Genomic DNA, 15,862 nt, shown 5'->3' on the forward strand with positions numbered 1-15,862 from the left:
AGTATTTATTTTTCTACAAAAACAAAGAAAATCTTGTATCATTCGGTATGTCCCTTGTGTTTTCTGTGTCCTGATACTGAAAAACCAAGGTACTCGATAATTTGAAATACTATGAGTGGTTAAAGTAGTAGGGGGAAGGGTTAAAGTGTGTTTTAGCTGGAATCAGTGGATTGAGACTGCAGTATTGATATTTGTGGGGGTATCAATATAATACGGTATTGTGTATTTTTTTAACATCATTGAATTGGAGGGGTATGATATCAATTTTATTCGGTATTGTGTATTTTTTTACATTATTCATGTTTATTTTATTTTTAAATGTACAGTCCCTGACAAAAGTCTTGTCGCTTATCCAAGTTGTAGGAACAACAAATAATAACTTGACTTGTAGTTGCTCAATTGGAATCAGAAATGACTTATATGAAAGGCAAAGCCCTCTAGATTATGCTTTTTATATCAAAATAAAGTTTTGTACCATTCATTGAGTTTTATCATTTAATTAGGACATAAAGGTCAGATTTTGCTTGGACAAAAATGTAGAAATAATACATATACTTAATTTTGAATACACAAATATGCTACAATAACATCAGAACATAAAGTCATTGTACCTTGGAAAAAAGAATTAATATTGTGTATGGCTTCCATGAGCTTGGAGGACTGCATCCATACGTCTTGGCAATGACTCAAATAACTTATTGATGAAGTCATCTGGAATGGCCAAGAAAGCAGTCTTGCAGGACTCCCAGAGTTCATCAGGATTTTTCGGCTTCATCTTCCAAGCCTCCTCCTTCATCTTACCCCAGACATGCTCAATAATGTTCATGTCTGGCGACTGGGCTGGCCAATCCTGGAGCACCTTGACCTTCTTGGCTTTCAGGAACTTGGATATGGAGGCTGAAGTATGAGAAGGAGCGCCATCCTGCTGCAGAATTTGCCCTTTCTTGTGGTTTGGAATGTAATGGGTAGCGAGAATTTCTTGATATTTCAGGCTGTTGATGTTGCCATCCACTCTGCAGATCTGTCGCACACCCCCATACTGGATGTATCCCCAAACCATGATTTTTTGCGGGTTCCAACAGGTCTTCTGCAGTATAACCCGCATGGACCCAAGATTCACCCAGAAAACAGTCAAGTTTGGTGGAGGAAAAATCATGGTTTGGGGATACATCCAGTATGGGGGTGTGCGACAGATTTGGAGGGGTATGATATCAATATAATACGGTATTGTGTATTTTTTTTACATTATTAATGCTTATTTTATTTTTAAATGTACGCATTTATTGATAAATGTATACATATGGATAAAAATAAATTGTGTGAATTGGAGGGGTATGATATCAATACAATACGGTATTGTGTATTTTTTTACATTATTAATGCTTATTTTATTTTTAAATGTATGCATTTATTGATAAATGTATACATATAGCCAAAAATCAATGATGTGAATTGGAGGGGTATGATATCAATATAATACGGTATTGTGTATTTTTTTACATTATTAATGCTTATTTTATTTTTAAATGTATGCATTTATTGATAAATGTATACATATGGATAAAAATCAATTATGTGAATTGGAGGTGTATGATATCAATATAATACGGTATTGTGTATTTTTTTTACATTATTAATGCTTATTTTATTTTTAAATGTATGCATTTATTGATAAATGTATACATATGGATAAAAATAAATTATGTGAATTGGAGGGGTATGATATCAATATAATACAGTATTGTGTATTTTTTTTACATTGTTAATGCTTATTTTATTTTTAAATGTACGCATTTATTGATAAATGTATACATATAGCCAAAAATCAATTATGTGAATTGGAGGGGTATGATATCAATATAATACAGTATTGTGTATTTTTTTACATTATTAATATTTATTTTATTTTAAAATGTATGCATTTATTGATAAATGTATACATATGGATAAAAAACAATTATGTGAATTGCAGGGGTATGATATCACCAATGGAGTGTGATGTTAGCTAATATAAATAAACAGGTGCCGCCGCACTCAAAAAGAGGCCGACCAGGCTTTAATCTCCAGCAGGTGCATAAGCGCTGACGAGCACGCTAGGAAAACAGACACCAGGGAATGAGGGAAGACGAGAAGGGAAAGCGAGCTGGGAACAAAGGTTAAGTGGTAAGAACGCTTCCGGCATGGCTACCATGGCAACCCGTCGCAGGTACGAAGTGACCGCCTATTGCGTAATACCGTCAAATTGGCAGCCACTCAATCTCCCTACAATCCCATTAACTGACAACAGCTTAGTTTATCAGTCGTAATCAAGAGAGCCATTTAGAATAACATCAGCTGTTAGCATGCCTGAAGTTTCTGCTGCTTTTCTTACCTGCTAGCCATGGAGGATATTATGTAGCGTGGTGTCATTTTATGTTGAAATATGGCCATTTATGCATATTTACATACTTACATACAACTCACAGTACTTACAATTCACAGATCTCCATTATATACAGATATAATGTTGAAATGTTACATAGAATAGAATCCGGCCCACCAAAATCCAAATGGTAGGTTCCGCCCTCTGTGAACCAGGAAGTAACCTGCGAGCTAATGGACAGACATACAAATAAAGACAAATATTGATGGTTTTCACTTTTGTTTGAGGAATTTATTTTGTCTTGTTGTCATTTGAGTTCCAATGGAGCTGTTAAACCAGGAAGTAACCTGCTAGTGTTAAAATAAATATTCAATGATTTTGTTTGTTTTGTGACTGATGGTGCAGCTGTTATCCCCTGCCTAAAAACACAAAATGGTACGTTCCTGTCATTGTAAGGCATCCATAGTAAACCAGGAAGTAGCCTCCTAGCTAACAAACAGACACACAATCACAAATGTGGTTGTCCACAATGTGGTTGAATTTAGTTTAAGGTAAGTAGCCTGCTAACAAAAGTTATTCTTGAATATATTTTGGAGCCAGATGGATATTCGTGTCCTCAACAGCAGCATTGTAGTTTTGTTACTGACACAGTTTGCATGACCTTGTTTGTTGTCCCGTTCCTGGCACATATTTTTCCTATTCTGGACCTCTCTGCTGACCCACCTCCGGGTGTCTGTGTCTGCCAGCCAAGCAAACACTTGCTGTCAGTCATTTTCCGATCAAAAAATGGCTGAGAAGCATCCTTCTGGCCTGACATCTACCCACCCATCAGCCAACCAACCTCTCTATCCGGTCCCAGTCCCACAGTAGGTGTCCCATTTTGGCTTCTCAAGTGACAGGAAACAACAACAGTTTGTTATATAAGCTGTTGTTTGGTGGACAATGACAGACATGCGGTGACGCAGGATGTCCATCTCAGGAGAGACTGGAGTTATACTGGGCTAGACACTCATGCAAAGCTCAGCACGGCCCTTAAATGATGATTCATGGTGTCAGTAGGGTCACCTTCTCATAGCCACGGTCCCTTTTCATGAATATGTTTGTTTTACTTTAAGGCCTGGAGTTTAACACTAACCCTTGGGCAAAGTGGGTGTTAACAATGGACTCCAGTTTATAGTCTCTGGTGGTCTTGTAGCTCGAACAAATCAATCCTTGGATGGTCCATGGCTCCAGCAGTTCAGCATTGACTCTTTAGAGCCATTGTAGTTCAGAGACTAGCCGCTAATTCCTGGTTCAGGGAGTATGGTATTAGAAAAACAGGAACCACCGGCCATTTTGATGACTGAAATGACTAGATTTACTGAAAAACAAAAAGCATAGACCAGCATACGTTTTGTGCATATGTTGTATTTTCATGCTGGTATGCCTGTCCCCATACCAGCATACGTTGTGTTTTTGTGGTACGTATGCTGGTCTAGGAACCAGCATGCATTGTGTTTTTGTTCAGGTATGCTGGTTTGGAGACAAGCATATGACCAGCATACTTGTGTTTTTGTGCTGGTAGCTAGTCTAAAAAAAACGAAAAAACAAAAACAATATATGCCGGTATGCTGGTCTCCAAACCAGCATGACCAGCATACATTGTGTTTTTGTGCTGGTAGCTAGTCTCAAAAAAACAAAAACAATATATGCTGGTATGCTGGTCTCCAAACCAGCATGACCAGCATACGTTGTGTTTTTGTGTTGGTAGCTAGTCTCAAAAAAACGAAAAAACAAAAACAATATATGCTGGTATGCTGGTCTCCAAACCCGCATGACTAGCATACATTGTGTTTTTTTTTGCGTTGGTAGCTAGTCTCCAAAAAACGAAAAACAACAACACAACATATGCTGGTCTATGCTGTTTTTTTCAGCAGGGATCGTTTATGTTCCTTAGCTAGAACTAGCAGGCTACTTCCTGGTTCACACAAAATAATGTAAGAAAATAGTAACCAACCTACTGGATGTTGAGGTTCTATTGTGATTACTAACACTATTGTTGTTTTCTACTAAATCCCATGAAAGATTTCAAACATTACAACACTCCCAACAGTGAAGTGTGGCACTTTATTATTGTTGCGTCCTGACAGAGTCTGGAACTCTTTTTTCTTTAACTTTATTATGACCATAACATTTTAACAAGCAGTGCTCAGTTACAACATCTCCATCTTGTACACTCTGACGGCATTATCCCCACATCCACACAACACTTCCTTATTCTCCACCAGGGTTCATTCAAGGACACTGGAACATCAACATGAAACACAAGCAGGTTGTTCCATTATTCAAATGTCAGATAACGGAGGTTTAAAAATTACTATTTTAAAGAGGAAAAGATTATTTTAAATTATTTTGTTATTCTATTTATTCTATTATATTTTGTGGACTGTAGCTAGTGGCTATAACTAATTGATTTTTAGATAATTTGCAATTAACCTACTTTATCAAGCTATAAGTGATTGTCATGAAGAATGATGATATGATTTACACACATATTGTGTAGATGCACATCTAAAATGAGTGTAGAAAAACAGGCATTATTGTGTGAATAAGCCAATGCGTAAATACCACACAGTGCATTTTTGAGAACAAAGCTGTAAACAAATACAGAGGCAAATCTGCTGAAAGAGAAAGATGGAGATCCAGCACAGTTGCACCTTAGCTTTGATGAATTATGCAGTTTTTCGGATCATGCCAAACATTTTTTGAGATTTGGCTCACTCTCATCGTAATAGTAAACACTGCATGATTTATCAAAGGCTGGATGCAGCCTGAACGTCTGCTGCAGAGGATGGTGGTGGGTGAGCAGGGGGTCGGCTTCCTTCCTTCTTAATGCTGGATGGCGTCCTCCCTGCCAGGTCGGTGAGGTCATATGTGCAAACAAGGAAGCAGAATAGTGAAGTAACGTCTGGAGGAGACGGCGGGAACGCTCGCGCTACCTCCCCCCCCCCCTCCCTTTCAGGTGTCATTTGTTTTATACCACTCGGCGTTGCATGTGTTTGCTTTGTTGAGATCTTGCTGTGATTCAACAGTAGCGAGAGCCGGGATGATGTCATGCCGGTCGGTGCTCATGAATGTTTGAGCAGACATTTCACACTCTGTTTCAACGAGAGGGAACACGGTAGAAACCTCGTCATTAACTTAGTATGTGTGTCAGGCTAACCAAATTCCACAACTTAGAATTGGATAGGACATTCATTCATTTTCTACCGCTTATCCTCACAAAGGTCACGGGGGTGCTGGATCCTATCCCAGCTGTCTTCAGGCGAGAGGCGGGGTACACCCTGGACTGGTCGCCAGCCAATCACAGACATAGACATATATCACAGGGCACATATAGACAAACAACCATTCACACTCACATTCATACCTATGGACAATTTGGAGTGGCCAATTAACCTAGCATGTTTTTGGAATGTGGGAAGAAACCGGAGTATCCGGAGAAAAACCCACAGGGAGAACATGCAAACTCCACACAGAGATGGTCGAGGGTGGAATTGAACTCGGGTCTCCTAGCTGCGAGGCCTGCGCGCTAACCACTTTTCACCGTGCAGCCTGGATAGGACATGATTGTTATATTTATAATGTCAGAATAAATATGTAATGAAATGACCGAAATGCCAAAATGAAATATTGAAATGCGGCTCCAATGACCTGTTTCTTTTTGGGGTTGGTCACGACTGGCTTATCTTGGAAAATCGTGACGTTTTTACATCAAATTGTGCGACAGTGAGTTGGTTTATTGGTACTGTAATTTGGTAAATAAGAATATGGATGTGCTGTAATATTGGGTTTATTTTGGAACGTCCAGATTGATTTTGAATGACAACGGTAGTGCTAATTGTACTTCTTGTTTTTATGCGGGGAACCGTTGAGACAGCTGGGATAGGCTCCAGCACCCCGCACGACCTTCGTGAGGATAAGCGGTAGAAAATGAATGAATGATGGTATTTATTATTTGTGTGATACTGCACAGTGACTATTGTCAGTACAGTGTAGAAATATGCATTCATTCATTCATTTTCTACCGCTTATCCTCATGAGGGTCGCAGGTGCTGGAGCCTATCCCAGCTGTCTTCGGCAAGAGGCCGGGTACACCTTGGACTGGTCGCCAGCCAATAGTGTAGACATATGTAAAGCGTTTAGGATGTACAACACTCAAATGTGAATTCTAATTGCAGGTCCACTTCACATGTCCCCCTTTTATAACATTCTTAGGGACATACTTGTTAGTGTAAAAAGAAGTTAACCACTATAGTCCTAAAATACCTTTGATAAAAAGTGATGACATGTATTATGACGCCGAAGTTTTACGGCTTGTCTGTAAACTTCACATAACTTATTGTTCCTTTTTTCCTGTCTCGCAAAAATCCAAAGAAAAAGCTAAAAGTTTTGCTTCACTGTGCATGTTTTTTGCACTACTACAGTGGTTCTAAACTGTGGGTCACTGAGCTGTTGTAATTTTTGTAATTCTGCTACCTAAATTTCTTTTTTCCTGTCTCGCAAAAATCCAAAGAAAAAGCTAAACAATTTTGCTTCACTGTGCATGTTTTTTTGCACTACTACAGTGGTTCTAAACTTTGGGTCACTGAGCTGTTGTAATTTTTGTAATTCTGCTACCTAAATTTCTTTTTTCCTGTCTCGCAAAAATCCAAAGAAAAAGCTAAACAATTTTGCTTCACTGTGCATGTTTTTTTGCACTACTACAGTGGTTCTAAACTGTGGGTCGCTGAGCTGTTGTAATTTTTGTAATTCTGCTACCTAAATGTTTAACTTTCTAAGTGCACACTTCACAACTACATGAACATCGTATACAGATTGATATAGTATGTCGGTTTATCAATACCGTACTTGATTAATGTCGATTTTGGTCAATTGGTCTTAGCTCACCGATGCATCACAATATTATAATACCTGCCCAGACCCAGCATATTGTCGATCCTGCGCCAACTTCACGATGAAGTCATTGGTATAGATTTTGCATGAAATTGGACTGACGTCTCTTGATTGGCTGATGTTATATCACATGATTGAAGTGTAAATGTATGTACTTTGCTGTTATGTATTGTTTATCGTAGGACCGCTTTGATGATGCTGTAATAGTCAAGACAGTGCACGATATGGAGCTCTGCTACAAATCGAAAAAAGGGAGATGTCCACATGAAAACTACTATTTTATTATGTGTATGATTGCACCTCAAAATAGATGCTGTATATCTTGACATATTTTGTTTAACATATCATCTGCACTATAAAGGGTGTGTAATGAATTTGGCCAGATGCAAATGTGCAAATATGTTGGTAGTGCTGTGTTTAAATGCTGCTTGGCAGGTCACCGTGAGTGTATGCATGCGGGATTTCCAAGCACCGGGTTCAAATACTGGCCTGCACATGCGCACTGAGGACCGTGGTGCTGGCTGTGCAGTGCCTGCTGCTTTGGGGCACGACTGCGGGCGAAAGCTGCTCGCTTCCGTCGCTCGTTTTGAGTCATGTGAGCCCAAATCTCTGTTTGGAGGGAGAACAGCTTGTCTCCGATTGTGCCTCCTCGGGCCATGAGAGAGCTTCCAGAACCCATCCTGCTCTCACTGGACAATAACATTTTTTTAAAATATGGAAAATAAAACAAGGGATTTTATATAAAGAGTGGGAAAAAAATACACATGTTTTTTTGTTTAGAGGTCAGTGGTGACCCAGTTGAGTGCAAACAGTGTGATTCAGAGAGTGCACTATCATGATATCATCATCACCACTGCAGCTAATTAATGATGAATGAAGTCAGCATGACTTTGGATGATTACCTAAGCCAAATGGCTCATTGTGTCATGGCTGACTCATGTGGGACTCAGGTTTTATTTAGATGTTATGAGAGTAAAGACAAACTTGAGCTATGATTATTTATAAATAGCACCCACAGCCATTATAAAGCATGCATGTAGAGGGCTTTTTTCTCGAACAAAAATAAGGCAAAACATGAGTTTTATTGACTATAAAGATCAACTAAATCCATCCATCCATGTTATATGCCACGTATCCTCACTAGGGTTGCAGGTATGCTGGAGCCTATCCCACCTTATCTTTGGACGTGAGGCGGGGTACACCCTGGACTGGCCGCCAGCCAATCACAAACAACCAATCACACTCACATTTATACCTATATTTGTATATAGTTGTTCTGCGAGTAATAACTTTCCCTTATGTGTTATTTTACGCTAATATACTTCATTTGTGAAAGTAACATCAACTCAGTGTGAGGGAAATAACATAGTAAAGTAGTGGTTAAACACATGGATATTATTTGCAATGCACGGGCAAAAATGAGTTGGAGGTCAGGAGACCTTGGGCAGGTAGAGCCAGCCATCGCTTAGCGGGCTGATGTATTGATCCCTGAATACCATTAAGCAGTTTTCTTTTAGGTTTCCACTGCATCAGCAGCCACCGAGCTGCAGTAGAGTCGCCTCCTAGTTGGCCCGCACCTCCATATTGATCTTTGACTCATCGCATAGATAAGCAAACATCGCTTCATACGTTGCATAATTTCTGTTGTGTTACCAGTTGTTGTATGCTTCAGTTTTTGTATGTTGTGGTTTTTGTCTCATCTTTTGCATCAAATTAATAACAAAAATTGAGGCACTATTTGTATCTGTTCCAAGAGCAAGCTCTTACAGATGAGTATGATGACACTCAAATAGTCATGACAATGCATGATATACTGCTGTGACTCCAAACTGGAAAGAAAAAATACTCTAAAATGATGGTATTTAGGCTGCACGGCAGACAAGTGGTTAGCGCGCAGACCTCACAGCGAGGAGACCAGGGTTCAATCCCACCCTCGGCCATCTCTGTGTGGAGTTTGCATGTTCTCCCCGTGCATGCGTGGGTTTTTCTCTGGGTACTCCGGTTTCCTCCCACATTCCAAAAACATGCTAGGTTAATTGGCCATAGGTATGAATGTGAGTGTGAATGGTTGTTTGTCTATATGTGCCCTGTGATTGGCTGGCGACCGGCCTCTCGCCTGAAGACAGCTGGGATAGGCTCCAGCACCCCGTGCGACCCTCGTGAGGATAAGCGGTAGAAAATGAATGAAGGTATTTATTTGTGTGACACTGCACAGTTATCAGCACAGTTTAGAAATATGCATTCATTTTCTACCGTTTATCCTCACAAGGGTCGCGAGAGTGCTGGAGCCTATCCCAGCTGTCTTCGGGCGAGAGGCGGGGTACACCCTGGACTGGTCGCCAGCCAATACTGTAGACATATGTTAACCGTTTTTAATATTAGGATGCACAACACTCAAATGTGAATTCTAATTGCAGGTCCACTTCACATGTCCCCCTTTTATAACATTCTTAGGGACAAACTTGTTAGTGTAAAAAGAAGTTAACCACTATACCTTTGATTAAAAGCGATGACATGTATTATGACGCCAAAGTTTTACCGCTTGTCTGTAAACTTCACATAACTTATTGTTCCTTTTTTCCTGTCTCGCAAAAATCCAAAGACAAAGCTAAACAATTTTGCTTCACTGTGCATGTTTTTTGCACTACTACAGTGGTTCTAAACTGTGGGTCACTGAGCTGTTTTCAGTGGGTTGCGGGTCTTTGCCTGGGAAAAAAAAAATGGAAAAATAATGTAATGACTCACGTTTGTGTCTGAGCTATTCTCTTGCTACGCAACTTTGAGTGGGAGAGGAGAGACATTGAGAGGAGACTAACGTGCCATCCGTCTGACACACAGCTCCAGATATCTGCTGGAAATCACTTAAAATATACCTTAGATATTTAACAAGTTTGAGTTGAAAAAAACCTGCAATTTGCGTCACCCCTTGTAATTGAGTGGTGACAAACCATTTCAGAAACACCACTCTATTATCATATTTTCCCTGAACTCAACATTTTTTTCATATCTTACTTCAACTGTATGCTGCCTTTCTGAGGCACATCAGTTATTCTCATAGGGTTGGTATTTTCCTAAACCCAGCTTGTTTTTTGTTTTTTTTGCCAGTGTTACCTTGGGCTGCACAGCCAAGCTTGGCAGGAGAAAACAGGAAGTCATTAGCGCGCTCAACACTCGCCGTTGCGCCAAAGCTCGGCTGCTCTGAGCACATTGTCGCACAGCAAATGAACGACACCGGGGTTGAGACTGATCAACTGCGATTTCATGCACACATTTCAAGTGGCTCAATGCTGACGCATCTTTTTGGCCCGCAAAGCTGGATCTCCTAATGTTTGTGTGATTGTGTGTGTTTGCAGAAGTGTCGCCGGGCAGCTTGGAAGGCGGGTCGAGGACAAGATTTCTCACTCTAATTAACACCTCGGCGACAACAGCATCAGTGGCATACGTCTCGACACCCCCACCCTCAGCAGAAGGGGTTTTTTTTTGTTGTTGTTGTTATTTCCTTCCTTGACTCTCCAAATGGACGTGCTCACTTGGCGAGGGGGATTGTACGTTCCATCATAGGTTATCTCGGGCCAATGCTGCACACTTGCATGCGATTGGAGGTTGGAATTATGCGTGGTTGATAGCCCGCAGCCAACTTGGGGTCACCACCACTACTGCTATTCTCAGCATCATATCTTTTTATTAAAAAAAAAGACTACAAAAGATTGTAAAGTTTGACGGCTAAAAGACTCAACGTCTTTTGTCTCAAAAGCTGCAAGCGTGGGCACAAAATACGGTAACCTAATTTAGAGATACATTATATTGCCACATGTTAACATGGCCTTTGGTTCTTGGTGATTCATTTGAATAATGTTGCCAATTGTTCACAGTGGATCCCAGCACTTTTGCGAGTGCACAAATTTGTCGCTTTGTAATGGTAATGGTAATGGTTTAATTTTATTTGAACATGCATCAGATTCCAATTGAATGCATCCCATAATCAGTTCACAGTTCCACATGTCCAAAAGGAGTATGAAGAAGCAAAGCTTATTAAATCCTACCCCTCTATCTGGTACTTTTACAATCCGTAACTGTTACATTTGTTCACTTCCTGCTTTCCATTATAAAGTTTAAGGTTTGTTTTTTGTTTTTGTGGTACAAATTTGTGTTTTTTTCCACAGAAAACTGTATGTGAGGTAATATGTGAGAGTATGTTTGAAAAGCCTCAATGTTTACATGTTTATGTCTTTATGTTTCATAATGGTTGAAACTAATAATGTTTTTTTTTTCATCAGGCATTGAGATTTCGCACTTTGTTCGGTGGTCCATGAACGCACCATAGTTGTGTGATGTGACTCCAATCTTTATCATTCATTACTGGTGAGTAACTATACATTCATTCATTCATTTTCTACCGCTTATCCTCACGAGGAACTATACATTTTATATTTTAAAAAGTGTGTGAGGCATATTCAGGGCTTCAACCTGGATAGTATCTCGGGTGAACAATGGTGGTGGAAGAGAGAAGGAAAGGGTTCTGCAGCTGAATCTAATCTCATGTTTACAACAGTCACTTTTATTGCAAATGTTGATCAGAAATGGGAAGAGAATGTCAACCTCAAGCTAGCAGGTGGGCTTGAGGTGGAGAGGGATTTTTCTATCAACAATAGCTGTTTTATGGACGTATAAATATCCACGTTTACATGGACCCAAATATTCCAATTCCATTCGGGTTATTTGCTCATACGGAAAGAATGTAACCTTTGTATACGCCTCATCCCGAAAGAAAAGTGCCAATCCGAATGAATATATAATGGGATTCACAGGGGTGGAATATTCTTTTCCCCAATCCGATTGAGGTATCTTGTACCCGCTCAGTCGGAAAGTTGTCAGACTGCATTCTTCTTTGTGTTGTTCTTCTTCTTCTGTTGTTTATTGGCGGTTGGCAAGCAGCTTTCGTGTGCATTAGCGCCATCTGTGGAACAGAATCTAAACCCTTCTATACGCCATTCACAAGTCCAGTTTTATTAAAAAAGAAAATATCATAACTAGTATATAAAACATGTGCCGAGCTTAATTATAAAATATTAGCAAGATTGAACTTTATCTTTTCCTGTTCCCGGGTGCGTTCTTTCAGCGAATGCTGACATATGGTGTAACACGCAGATCGAGACGTTCTTCAATTTAAAAAAATGGAGGTGATCGGAACTGGACTGCTAAGGAAAGTTTGTTTTTGATTCAAACTAAATTTCAAGACTGGACGAACGAAAAACTGGCAATACAGAGTTATTCCAACAAGTGAAAGAAAAACTCGAGGAAGTCGGTATCATGTGTTGTTGATGTTTACACTTTACTGCGCATGCCCCATCGACTATTCTGGTTGATTATAGCGGCGCATGTAGACACGCGATTGGAATATTCCTTTCCATGTATACGTACCATTGCTTTCAGAAAGGTCATTCGGAAAGAGAAAAACTCCTCATGTAAACGTGGCTACTGACTGATTTTCACCATTCACGGGTGAAAAGCGAGAATCAACTTGGACCCGAATGTACACATAACAAAAGTTGGGTCATTTTATATTTGGTTTCGAGAGAATTATAAGTGGAAACAATCAAGTGGCATGAGACTTCAGAGTTAGAGCTTTTCTTCCTGCCACACCAGTGATTTAGTGATGCAGAGAGAGAGAGAACAATTGTTTGTGCAATTGAGGCATCCAAAAAGAGATGCATTGCGATGTTAAATCACAAATTTTCGAGTAGTTTATTCTTACTTTAATAAAATAACAATAAACATCTGGCTCTTTATGTAAAGTGTGCTGCTGAAGCCGGAATCAATATCTCACTGTCCTTATACGACATCTATATATATATATTTTTTTTTTCTTCGTTAGTTGACTTAATTTTGGTCATCCAGTTTATAGATTTGTTCAATACACTTACTCAGCATTTGAATGGAACATAAGTCCCCTGAGGTGTGGTAATGTCATCTTCTTACACTTCGATATTTTTATTCCTCACTGTCTGAGCACTGAACAAAAGAGGCTCAGAAACAGAGCCCGGGGGAACTACATATTTGTTTGTTCATTGTGTAGACTGCCAAATGATCCCATAGCATCGCTAACAAACATGAATACCTCAATTCTGAAAGTGAATTTTGAGGTAAAACATGTTCTGCAAAACTAACAATGTTATTCAGTAGAAGATTGAGATTGGCATGATCATACTGTAGTCTAATTTAGCCACTGGATTTTGATATGAATGCATCCATTTGGTAAAACTTTCATAGTCACTTATTATCCAGCACTATTATCAGATCTTGGTTTATTAAAAACCTTTGATGACAAATAAAATATTCATATTAAAAACATTTCATAGCCCTTAGTAGAAAAATAAGCTAACTTGTTGGTCCTAAGCTCATCCTGGTTTAGTAAAGAGTGATACTTGAAATGTAAAAATATACCACAGCTACTTTCACAGCATTATTGCGGTTGGACAAAACCAATAAAAAAAACAGTATATATATTTTTTTCTCTCCATCTGAAATGTATGGAAATGCTGTAGTACCTTGATGACACTCAAATAGTCATGACAATGCATGATATGCTGCTCGGCCTCCAAACTGGAAATTCCCTAAAGAAACCTACTCCAAATTTACTATATTTATTATATCTATATCATATCCTATAGCTAGGGGTTCTCAAATAGTCACAACCTGAGACCCACGTCTTCGGTCAGTTCATTAAGTCGTGACCCACATTTACAGTGCATCCGGAAAGTATTCACAGCGCTTCACTTTTTCTACATTTTGTCATGTTACAGCCTCATTCCAAACTGTATTAAATTAATCTCTTACCTCAAAATTCTACGCAAAATACTCCATTACGAAAAAGTAATGGAGTATCAAAAGGTTTTTTTGACATGTTTTGAATTTATTAAAAATAGAAAACAAAAAAATCACATTTACATAAGTATTCACAGCCTTTGCTTAATACTTTGTTGATCCACCTTTGGCAGCAATTACAGCCTCATGTCTTTTTGAATATGATCCCACAAGTTTAGCACACCTATCTTTAGGCAGTTTTGCCCATTCTTCTTTGCAATAAGTCTCAAGCTCCATCAGGTTGGATGGGAGACGTCTGTGCACAGCCATTTTCAGATCTCTCCAGAGATGTTTGATCGGATTCAAGTCTGGACTCTGGCTGGGCCACTCCAGGACATTCACGGAGTGGTTCTGAAGCCAATCTTTTGAGATCTTGGCTGTGTGCTTCGGGTCGTTGTCCTGCTGAAAAATGAACCTTCGCCCCAGCCTGAGGTCAAGAGCGCTCTGCAGCAGGTTTTCATCCAGGATATCTCTATATATTGCTGCATTCATTTTCCTTCTATCCTGACTAGTCTGCCAGTTCCTGCTGCTGAAAAACATCCCCACAGCTTGATGCTGCCACCACCATGCTTCACTGTAGGGATGGTATTGGCCTGGTGATGAGCAGTGCCTGGTTTCCTCCAAACATGGCGCCTGGCATTCACACCAAAGAGTTCAATCTTTGTCTCATCAGACCAGAGAATTTTGTTTCTCATGGTCTGAGAGTCATTCGGGTGCTTTTTGGCAAATTCCAGACGGGCTGCCATGTTCCTTTTACTAAGGAGGGGCTTTCGTCTGGCCACTCTACCATACAGGCCTGATTGGTGGATTGCTGCAGAGATGGTTGTCCTTCTGGAAGGCTGTCCTCTCTCCACAGAGGAACGCTGGAGCTCTGACAGAGTGACCATCGGGGCCTTGGTCACCTCCCTGACTAAGGCCCTTCTTCCCCGATCGCTCAGTTTAGAAGGCCGGCCAGCTCGAGGAAGAGTCCTGGTGGTTCCAAACGTCTTCCATTTACGAATAATGGAGGCCACTGTGCTCATTGGGACCTTCAAAGCAGCAGAAATGTTTCTGTATCCTTCCCCAGATTTGTGCCTCAAGACAATCCTGTCTCGCAGGTCTACAGACAGTTCTTTTGACTTCATGCTTGGTGTTTGTGCTCTGACATGCACAGTCAACTGTGGGACCTTATATAGACAGTTATTATATTTCCAAATCATGTCCAATCAACTGAATTTACTGCAGGTGGACTCCAATTAAGCTGTAGAAAGATCTCAAGGATGATCAGTGGAAAAAAGATGCACCTGAGCTCAATTTTGAGCTTCATGGCAAAGGCTGTGAATACTTATGTAAATGTGATTTCTTATTTTTTTATTTTTAATAAATTCAAAAAAAGTAAAAAAAAAAAAAACTTTTTCACATTGTCATAATGGAGTATTTTGTGTAGAATTTTGAGGTAAGAGATTAATTTAATACAGTTTGGAATGAGGCTGTAACATGACAAAATGTAGAAAAAGTGAAGCGCTGTGAATACTTTCCGGATGCACTGTATTTAAATCAAACCAAGCAAATGCTTTTGTTGGTTGTTTTTTTAACCACTGGTGGCGCCTTTACGAATTGTAAACAAATGCGGCTTTGCTAAGAGGAGAAGAGCTTGGGGGAGCTTATCTGGCTTATAGACGCCCATATAAAGAAGTCCGCCCATCTGTGACATCACAAAGA

The 15,862-nt window shown here is 39.8% G+C and overlaps 1 long non-coding RNA gene across 1 annotated transcript; it reads left to right on the plus strand.

Moving 5' to 3' along the window:
- Positions 1 to 2,859: 2,859 nt before the first annotated feature.
- Positions 2,860 to 10,996, plus strand: LOC144901708 (uncharacterized). Its single transcript, XR_013629772.1, has 3 exons — positions 2,860 to 2,913; positions 3,109 to 3,228; positions 10,651 to 10,996. It is a non-coding gene; the product is annotated as an uncharacterized LOC144901708 (long non-coding RNA).
- Positions 10,997 to 15,862: the final 4,866 nt, after the last annotated feature.

This window comes from Doryrhamphus excisus, linkage group LG14 (assembly GCF_037039965.1).
Source record: "Doryrhamphus excisus strain RoL-2023G ecotype Guam linkage group LG14, RoL_Dexc_Guam_v1.1, whole genome shotgun sequence".
Lineage (NCBI taxonomy): Eukaryota > Metazoa > Chordata > Actinopteri > Syngnathiformes > Syngnathidae > Doryrhamphus > Doryrhamphus excisus.